Source organism: Bidens hawaiensis, unplaced genomic scaffold, assembly GCF_021521415.1.
Source record: "Bidens hawaiensis isolate Kalapana, Puna unplaced genomic scaffold, B.hawaiensis_p1.1 tig00054759_1, whole genome shotgun sequence".
Lineage (NCBI taxonomy): Eukaryota > Viridiplantae > Streptophyta > Magnoliopsida > Asterales > Asteraceae > Bidens > Bidens hawaiensis.
This window is the reverse complement of record NW_027499854.1, coordinates 86,490-97,707: the sequence shown is the minus strand read 5'-3', so window position 1 is coordinate 97,707 and position 11,218 is coordinate 86,490. Positions and strand designations below refer to the sequence as shown.

Sequence of the window (11,218 nt, the reverse complement as noted above, 5' to 3'; positions counted from 1 at the left end):
TACTTAACCCTAAGATTATCCTTAATCTTTCGGGGTCACTTAGTGTTTCTTCATTGGCGCCATCCGTGCATTAAGCTAGAACTTACTCTTCTTTTTCTCAGTTTTTCAAACTTCTGGAAAGATGGTTAAGGTTACTCCGATGCCAAAGCCACCGGGTAACCAAGAAACTCCGGTAACCACAACCCCAGCTACTGGGGGGAACACCGGTGAATACACGATTGTTACGAACACTACCCCGGTTACCCAAGCCGGGGTAAGTGCAGTAAACAATCCTCTCCTGGGATTCATTGATACCCAGTTGGGGAAACAACAGACGAGACTTCCCCGACAAACACCAGAACAAGTTAAAGCTTGGGCGGAAGCACGTCAGAAAGAATTCCAACCCGAGTTGGACGAACGTTTACGTTCACTTCAACAGGACAATGACAAATTCGGAAGCACTCGACAACAGCTCAACATGAGCAATGATTGCGAGTATGTGGATGATGAAGATTGGGAAGAATCTGACAGTAACGCAAACCCACGTCATAAGGCGAAAGGGAAGCGTAAAGAAGCAGACTTCCACTCAAGAAGAAATTTTGAAGAAACTTTCAAACCAAAGAACACGGGGGGAAACCCACGTGACTTCTCCAAAACTTTCAGACCAACTGTTGCGAATGCGGGAACGTCCAAATTTGCAATGGACATTGCGGAAGCAATCGCTCAAAAGAGTGCCAAACAGATGTCCAACATAGGCACTTACGAAGGCATATCTGACCTGGACGATCACATGAACAGATTTATAGCGGGGGCAACCGTCAGTAATTGGACGGAACCCACATGGTGTTACATGTTCCAAATGACGCTCGTCGGGGGCAGCCAGAGCGTGGTTTGATCGTCTACCGGTCCACCACATCTACGATTGGGCAGACTTCCAGCACAAGTTCAGCAGCACTTCAGTCAACAAAGAAAAATATACTGAAGAGCAATGGACGATCCTCAACTGCATCCGGGAAGAAGACGAATCTTTGCCAAACTTCATCACTCGCTTCAACTCAAAGAAGCTAAGTCTGGGCACTATTAGCGAAGATCTTGTTCGCAGCCGCTTTCATCCAAGGCGCTGAGTACCCAGAGCTCATCCGCACGTTGACAGGTAAAGACGGCATGCCATCCACGTGGGATGCCATCATGACGGCAGCTAAACGCTGTGCCGAAACGGAGAAGCAACTGGGTAGAAATCTTCCCCAGAGCACAAACCTCTACACTCAGAGAACAAGAGAAAATAACGTATGTACCGCCCGACACAACAAAAAGAGGAAGCTTGGTATTTGGCAGTCAAGGGTAAACTTTGACACCTCATCCAGCTCTCGCCCTCTCCTAGGCGGAAGGGACAACACGCAGTCGTCGAACCGGAATCCCAGATGGACGCCACTCACCAAAAACGTCACCGAGATATTTGCCACCGAGAGGCTCCCATGGACAAAGGCTCCAATAATCCGACAGCGTCAAAACGCTGATCAGAGCAAATCCTGTGACTTCCACGGGACAAAAGGCCACACCACGGAGGAATGCACATCCTTGAAGGATGTCGTCGAAACATTCGTCAAAGATGGGAAACTCACACACCTCGTGGCGTCAATCAAGAACGGAGGGAGGAAAGGACAATCGGTACAAGGGCAATGGACGGAAGCCCGTCGACATCAGCATTCACATGGTTCACGGCAACGTCAGAGAAAGGAAACGACGAACAACAGAGCCAAGTGCGTGGAAGGAAGCAGAAGTGCGCTTCCCGCGTGTGCCGGGGGGCCCAACAAAGAAGGCCCTATAGTCATCAAAAGCCAGCTGGGGCACTACATCACCTCCCGCACCCTTGCTGATAATGGCGCTTCATCAACGGTCATGTATAGGCAGTTCTTCGACAAACTAGACGACGAAGACAAAGAACGCTTAGAAACAGTTTACGCCTTGATGGAAGGGTTTGACGGCAGCACAAACACCCCCTTGGGAATTCTATCTTTCCCCGTCACTCTCACGGACGGGAAGTACTCCCGCACAGAAGACGTGGACTTCGTTGTAATGAGGAAGCCACACCACACATACGACATTCTCTTCGGGAGAGATGGGATGACAAGATTTAATGCAGTGGTGTCTTCGGTCCATGGTATGATGGGATGGCCAACAGCTGGGGGCGTCGCTATGATCACGGGCATTCCCCAGGTATGCATCGCATCTGTCTCATCTAAACCCAAACCAAATATGGCTAAACCAACCACCTCTGAGCCAGAAGAATGGGCCTTCAATGGCAAATACCCTGACCAGGCCATTACCATTGGCCCAACGATCACTAATCCCACATGCACCTTACTCAAACGCTTGTTGTAAAAAAAATGCTGACATCTTCGCTGTGGACACCAGCTGACATGACTGGTGTACCTCGAAGTAAGGCTGAGCATAAGCTCAAGTGTGACCCGGCGTTTGCGCCGGTAATACAAAAGCGTCGCGTAATGGGTGTTGAGCAGGCTAACGCGTGTAGAACCCAAGTCAAGGAACTTCTTGACGCAGGCATCGTACGCGTTAGTAAATATCAAACATGGGTTGCAAATCCCGTCATGGTACCAAAATCCAACAAACAATGGCGCATGTGCATAGATTTTAAAGACCTAAACAAAGCATGCCCCAAGGATTGTTACCCGTTACCCGAAATTGACCTTAACGTTGATTCATTAGCACCGTTTCGCCTTAAATGCTTCCTTGATGCGTATAAAAAGGTACCATCAAATCCACATGGCTGTTGACGATCAGGATAAAACCGCATTTCGGACGCCCGATGGCACATTTTGTTACCAAATGATGCCATTCGGACTAAAGAATGCCGGATCCACATACCAACGCCTGATGGACAAAGAGTTTCATGCCCAAATCGGGAAGAACTTGGAAGTTTACATGGATGACTTGGTCATCAAAAGCCTCGAGCCAGAGGCGATGTTGAAAGACATCAAAGAAACTTTCAACACGCTCAAAAAAATAAACATGAAGCTCAACCCGAGCAAGTGTTCATTTGGGATGGAAGATGGGAAGTTCTTAGGAGTCATCGTTACCAAAGATGGCTTCAGAGCGAACCCTGAAAAGGTTGAAGCCATTATGAAAATGGAATCACCTACTACCATCAAACAGGCTCAGACACTGAATGGACGACTAGTCGCACTTAACCGCTTTTTGGCAAACCATGCGGATAGGTCGTTCCCATTCGTGTCAACATTGAGAAATTGTTTGAAGAAAACGCACTTCCGCTGGACACCAGAAGTGGAAGCAGCTTTTCAAGAGATTCGGTCACGCTTGATCGAACTCCCAACACTCACAGCACCAGAAGTGTGGGAGGAATTAATTCTCTACCTCTCCACCACAGACAGAGCAACTGAGGCAGTCTTACTAGTAGAACGAAAGGGCATCCAGATGCCCATCTACTATGTAAGCCGCGTCTTAACAGACGTGGAAACCCGGTACTCCACCCTGGAAAAATTAGTCTTAGCGCTTGTACAGGCTTCACGCAGGCTAAGACGATATTTCTAAGGCCACCCAATCACCATTTTCACCAACTTCAAACTTACAAACGTCCTAAGAAAACCCGAGTTGTCAGGGCGCCTAGCCAAATGGGCAATTGAGTTGGGGGAATACGCGATAAAGTACAAGCCAAGACCAGCCATAAAAGGCTAGGTCTTGGCCTACTTTATTGCAGAAGTCCCCGCTTCGCGGGAAAAAGAGTGCCAGGAAGAGGCTCAACCCTCTCCAGCACAAGACATTAACGATGTCTGGCAACTCTAGACTGATGGAGCAGCCAACAACGAAGGTTCAGGCGCAGGGTTGAAACTAACTAACGCATCAGGCCAAGAATACACTTACGCTATTCGGCTGGATTTCCCAAGTACGAATAACGAAGCGGAGTACGAAGCATTCTTGGCCGGATTAAGAATTGCGCGTAAGATGGGGGTGAAAAACTTGGAAGCCGACGTGGATTCCATGCTAGTAGCCAACCAAATAAACGGGACGTACACGGCCGTGAACGACACAATGGCCCTGTACCTCGCACAAGCAAAAACCCTTATGCGCGATTTCAACGATTGCAAAGTTGTGCACATCAAGCGAAGCGAAAACAAATATGCGAATGCGCTAAGCAAGCTTGCATCGTTAGCCTTCACCCACTTGGGAAATGACATCCGCGTTGAACTTCTTGGAGCACCATCAGTCCCGCACAAGGAAATTTGTGTCATCCAAACCGGCACGGAAACATGGATGACACAAATCATAAATTACCTTGCGACGGGTTGTACTACCAGAGTCAAATACACAGGCAAGAAAGATACGCTGTAAATAACTGAACTATCAACTTGTTGATGACATACTTTACAGGCGTAATTTTCTTGGCCCACTCCTCAGATGCGTTGACGACCAAGATGCCGATTACCTCCTAAGGGAAGTACAAGAAAGCATCTGTGGAGTACACGCAGGTCCACGCGCAGTTGTAGCTAAGCTAAACAACGCGGGATACTTTTGGCCGGGGATGCATACGGATGCGCTGGCCTACATCAGAAAATGTAGATCCTGCCAGCTCTACGCACCCCAACATGCATCGCCCGAAAAACGAACTTGTTCCAGTCACTTCTTCATAGCCATTCCAGAAGTGGGCCATCGATGTTACAGGCCCATTTCCCACAGCAGCAGGGAACGTTCAGTTCCTAGTGGTAGCCATCGACTACTTCACCAAGTGGATAGAAGCAAAACCCCTAGCCCAAACAACCGCAAAACATATCAAAAAATTTATTTGGGAATTTACTATTTGTCGATTTGGACTTCCACAGAACTTGGTGAGCGATTAACGGCACCAACTTTGCTGACCAGAAGCTATAAAAGTGGCTGAAAGAGTTTTAAATCACCCACACCTTTACCTCAGTGGCACACCCGCAGGGTAATGGTGAGGTGGAAAGAGCAAACAAGAGCATCATCGACGGCATAAAGAAAAGACTCTTGGAGCATAGATCCGGCTGGGTGGACGAAGTTCCACATGTCCTTTGGGCAAACAGAACGCTGAAAAAAGCAAGCACGGGCGAAACCCCATTCAGCCTCACCTATGGCACTGAAGCCATGGTTCCAATCGAGATTGGTCTACCCTCACCAAGAGTCATAACTCAACCAGAAGACAATGATGCGGAAAGACGGTTAGACCTTATGCTGACCGAAGAGCGCAGAGACTTAGCCGCAGCACGTGAAGAGAACTACAAGCGACAAATGCAAAGGTACTACAACACGCGGGTGAAACTCTGCAACTTCAATGTCGGAGACTACATACTGCGTAACAACGAGGGCTTCGAATCAGGAGCGCCCAGGAAAGCTGTCCTCGGTCTGGGAAGGGCCATACATTATTAAAGAAATTCTGGGAAAGGGCGCATACCGGCTCGAAAGGCTCGATGGCACCCCCATCCCAAGAACATGGAATGGAGCTAAATTACGCAGATGCTACATGTAGATCAATTCCAAACTTGGAACAGGCCTAGAGCCACTTCTAATGGAAATGATTCTCCTTATCACATTGATGCTGATAGCCTTACCTTTATACTTATGATCTGACCACACTGATATGCCGGTATTCACCGCATAAATAAGTGAGGGAGGAAGTAAGTCAATGCGTGTGGAAAGCTGCACAACCCGCATAAACACAAATAAACAGTAAAATTTCTAAGGGGAAGATGAGGAAAACCTTCACGCAGGTCAGATATAGATGAAGTTTGGTCATCATACTAAGTGAAAGTGACGGTCCTACCCGCACAATCATGATAGAGGAAACAAAACATTAACCTATTATCTGACACCCGTCGAAAGGTTAACTTATTCAAAACACTTGAAAAATTGCTAAGTTAAACTAAAATATGAATGAGCAAATCATATAATGTTTACAAGGCAAGGCATCAATAAAACATTTATATTTACGATAAAAGCTATACAAACATTACAAAATGGCTAGGTATCTACCCGCCTACAAAAAATGCAAATCTATCCTAACGGCTAGGAGGAATCTCAAGATTCAGGCTTCAGGACCACTCCCTCCAAACCCACTTGAACCCGCACCATCAGTTGGCTGCGGCTGTTCAAGGAAAGCTTTGAGAACAGCTAGCCCGTCATCAGCTAGCAGCAACTTCATTCACCTTCTCCACGACCGGATGAGAGAAAGCAGCATATTGGTTCACAGCTTGGTCATAGGCAGCCTCAGTATCAACATCGTGTAGAGGAAATCTGGAGGGCGAGATGCCTTTCTCTGCAAATCCCTAGCCAAGCAAGAAACCAACTTTCTCTCCATCCTCATGGGAAGCGTTGAGGGCTGCACTCATGGCATCGTCATAGGATGTGTTCGCGAAAATCCGATGCACAACCTACAAAAAAAAACTTTTCTAAGTATAAAAAGCAAAAAGAGCAAAAAGCAAAGAATAATTGAGCTATGCGTACCTGCGGCAACGCTTCTCGTAGAAGCCAATCGTTATTGGACAAGGACTCTTGAAGGGTAGCTTGAGCTTGATCGCTGTGCGCGTTCGGCCTCATTCTTATTAAGGTTGGCAAGCAACACCTCCTTGGCAGTAGCTTCCTCAACGCCTTTAAGCTTGCGCTCAGTGCGATCAAGCACACCCCTCTGATCCAAGAGCTCTTGTAGCTTCTTGGCGTCCTCCAAAGCCAAAACCTCATGAGCCTGCTGAAGCTTCTCCAGTTTAGCTTTCAGTTCCTCATTCTCAGTGCGTAGAGACTCAGAAACAGCTTCAGCTTTTGTGGCCCTTTCAGTCGCATTACGCGCAGTTTCCTTGGCCAACCTAAGCTGTTCGTTAACAGCTTGAGAAGCCTTGGAACGGGCCTCATGCCTAGCTTGCATTTCGGCCTCAAGGTCCTTGAAGGCCTTTTTCTCTGTCAGTGACGGCGGCGGCAAGCTTCTTGTTCTCTTCCCTCAGTGATCGCACCTGAGATCCCTCCAAGCTACGCGCAGTCCTTAACTTATCATTTTCACGACAAAGTAATTCGACACGGGGCTGCATCCGGGCAAGTAGAATTCGGAGCTCGGTGGACAACCTGCCTTCCTGGTAGCTAACCATTGCCTCCCCCAATGCACCACTTGGAGCAGCATGGCGCGTCCAATCGACGCAGTCTGCAGCCGTCCTGAGAGTTGTTCCTCGGCGGATATTCCACCTTGGAGCATAAAGCTCATTGGAATCCGAAACTGCAAAAACAGAGAACAGTTAGGAAAAAATGACAAGGATGGATAACAGGCCAAAGTAACCCCACGCACCTGTAGGGTCGATAACGGGCCTATAGCCGCTAAACCCATCACCCGAACCTAAAGGATATCCATCCAAGAGGTCAAGGAGATGGGAAGGAGGCAAAGATCGGACCCCCTCATCAACAGAGGTAAGTCTAGAGGTCCCAACTCTAAACATACCTGAAGAACCGGCCAAGGACGAAGTAGTTGTTGACGCCGAATGTGACACCGTAGAAGTCACAGAGGTAGAGACCATGGGAGATGAACTCATTTGAGATGAACTCATAACCATTGCAGTCACTACAGATGAGCTCATCGCAGATGAGCTCATGGAAAAAGTCACCGCCGGTCCGGTGAATGACGTGGTAAATATGGCACTGACGGCTGACGAAGAAGTTGAACTGCTCAACGCAGCAACGAAAGTGGACGCCATCGTCGGCACAGCAACCATGACAGACGACGTCATAACCGGAACAGTTGCTTCAACAGTAGAAGCAACAGAAACAGGCGCAGCCGCCTGGTCATCGCCTCGGATAGGTTGACCAAACCTATCGTCGTGGGTCCTGAACCAACTCCTCCCGCACCACTCCCCTCAAAAAACAGATAAGTCTACTTCTGCACAAAGAAAAACCTTAAGATATTAAAAACAAAAGCGGAAAGAAATGCGGAAAAGGTACAAAAAAAAGTGCACTTACTGGTTTTCTTGATCTTGAAAGCCCTGACAGGCGGAGATGGACCCGATGAAACTGGCCTCTTCACGCCAGTTACCTTCGCCTCTGTCGGGGTCACTTAGTGTTTCTTCAATATTTTACAAAGAACTCTCTTCGATAATCATTCCACTAAAAGAAAGTATAATTTGAAACGTAATATCTTAAATTTTAAAACGACTTTATAATATATGCTTAATTGGGTAAAATTTGGTCCCCTATTTTTTTCTTTTAAAACCACAACATATATATGTTTCAACAACTATTGTCTACTCTAACATCTGCTATGGTATGTACTTTTAAACTATATACAACACTTAATACACAACTTTACAAATATATAGTAGTAAATTTTCAATTTGTAAATGTGTGTTCTTGAACCATCTCGAGTGCTTGATCATCATCTACATCATTGTTTGTGAACTAATATTACTTAGGCAACATTGATTCCTCGCATATCTTGCTCAAAAGCTTCTATAGATTTGATTATAATCTTCAACTTCAACTTCGTTAAACATAATTTATCCATTTTCATATTACTTACTAATGTTTCATCATTCACTATCCACTGATCTAAAGTCGTAGCACGAGAATTCGTCGCTACGAAGTCTTACATATGCACCATTACAAAAAGTGAACATTAGTATAATAGCACAGGTGAGATAATATGCGCACAAAAAGGACACACAAATAGTGCACATGAAGATTGCACACGAAAATTTCTCACAAACAGTGCATGTGAAAATTGCACATGAAATGTGCACTTATTAGAAATCTAACCTGTTAACCTCTGTTTCACTTGCAACTTATCCAAAATCCTAAATACTCTTTTATTCGAAACACTCACCTTTAAATAGCCAATTAGTAGTTCTCCAACTAATTTAACCTACAAGTTAGAAGCATTAACACTTATACATATAAGCTACTTTGGATAGTAACTTACTTTGATACCAAGTCAATAACTCCATAATAGTGTAATACCCATATCAACTTCATCACTCCTTTGCACGAGAATTAACTTATAACACATTTTAATAATAACAATTTTAATTATGTCGTGTGTATAGATTTACTTACATTGGCCCGTAGGATTAATTGTATGAGTTTTTCTAGCAACCCTTTGACTTTCTTAAAGTCAAACTCATAGCATGTGAACCATCTAATCATCTAATAACATGAATTTTTCACTTTTAACACATAAGGATTATTTTAATCAACTCATATGACCTTCATTTCATTTTAATATGTATCTTATACTACATTTAGCACAATTTACCAACAAAAAATCAATTAGTTCATAAACTAAACTCATATTATTATATATACCCAAAATGACCCGTTTGGTACATAGTTCATCTAACAACCACTTCTAGCATGTAAAGCACTCAAAATTTATGGCATTCATAGTTGAAGCATTTCATCAAACAACCATAAGACTCGTAGTTCATCATTTACATAATGAAAACCCAAATTTTACTATTCATGGATTCAAAATCATTTATAGAGGTATAATCACTTTAAAGAAGTGTAATTATATTAGTAGTGCTCACGACCTAGTGGTATGGTGTTTGTCATTTCAAAAGTATGATGGCGGATTCAAATCCTTGCACTTGCAAGGTCAGGAGGATTTTAGGTGAAAAAATTGTTGTTAATAAAGTCATTAAACAATATTAAAACATTAAATGAACAAATATTAACGAACGTTCACAAACGCATTCGAATGAACATGACCTTAGTTCATGTTCGCTCATTTACTTAATCAAACGAAATTCCTTGTTCATGTTCGTTTACTTTTCAAACGAACAAGCATAAACGAACTTCTCACCGAAAAACGAAAGGACTTTTATTCTAGTAATATCAAAGTGTATGTATATTGGTGTTCATCCTCAAAGGGTTGAGAGTTTGAGTCCTGTGATAGAAAAAAGTGTTAACTTAGAGGTATAATTAGTGGGGCGGGGCATGAGTTAGCCACAAGAAAAAAAAAAGTGATACATCTTAAGATTTATCGTTCCATTAAATACTTACCAACAACACATCATATATCACAAACAAAAACTACATTAAACTTTAAAACAACATAAACTATAACAACCCAACCCACATTGCAGCATAAATTGTTGACAAACCAACAATGCTTCTAAGCAAACAAGTAGGGTTGGTTGCAAGTGTTGCAACCATTTTTGGTGGCACCGGTGAGCTAACATTTGCATGTGTGGTGGTGGTTACATTATAATTCTTTTTAAGGACTCTAACATCAAGCTTTTGGCCAGCTTCACAGTGACTTGGAAAGCTGCAAATGAAATAGTAATGCCCGGGTGCCCTAATAATAAACAAGTCGTTACCGGTTTTGAAAGTTTTCCACGGTGCGGTCATATTGCATGATCGGAAACCACGCTGGTTCACTTGCATCACGTCGTGGTCGGTTGGGTTATATTGGAACACTGCATGTCATTACAAACCTTTACACACAACGCCAACGTATCGTCACAATCATTATTATATCTTTATTGGTTTACATTGGGATGTGTATGAGTCGGTTTTGGGCTCAACCGAATCAAAAACCGAAAATTTGGTTTTGAGTTTTTGAAAACCGTTTGGTTTCATTGTTTTTGTTCTTTTTTGACATTTGGTTTCCATTTTTCAATTTTAGCTTCAAAGGTTGACCGAAAATAGCTTGGTCCAAAATAATAAATTTGGATCTAAAACTTTAGGCATACATCTTTTTGTTAATAAATGATTAATTAATTATTTAGAAATTAACCAAAAATATTTGGATTACACAATTTATTATATTCTTATGTATTACATGACATTCAAACTGAAAAAATGAAAATCCAAAAATTCGGTTAGGTTCAATTTCAATCACATACAATACCGAACCGAAACCGAACCAAAAGCTTGGTTTATACAAAAACATAAACCAAAAGGCCGGTTTTGTTTTGGTTGAGTTTTTTCAGTTTCATACACACCCTTACTTTTACATGAAGAAACTTTTATATGAGTTTATAAGTTATAAACAAAACTATACTTACGAAGAGTGTCACCGACACGAAAACTCTTTGATGATGTCCAACTTGCGTAACTTGAACCAACAAGAATCGTCCAACCTTCAGAGCCACCCACGTTATACACCGCACCCATCACCGTCTCCATAAAGACACCTTCGATTATCATTATTAACATCAAACGAAACATCATTCTTGTCTTCAACATCGTTACACACTGGCACTTGAGGTTTGAT

The 11,218-nt window shown here is 43.6% G+C and overlaps 1 pseudogene; it reads right to left on the bottom strand.

Annotated features, from left to right (window-relative positions):
• Positions 1-10,059: 10,059 nt before the first annotated feature.
• Positions 10,060-11,151, bottom strand: LOC143600679 (mavicyanin pseudogene; annotated as a pseudogene).
• Between the last annotated feature and the right edge of the window lie 67 nt (positions 11,152-11,218).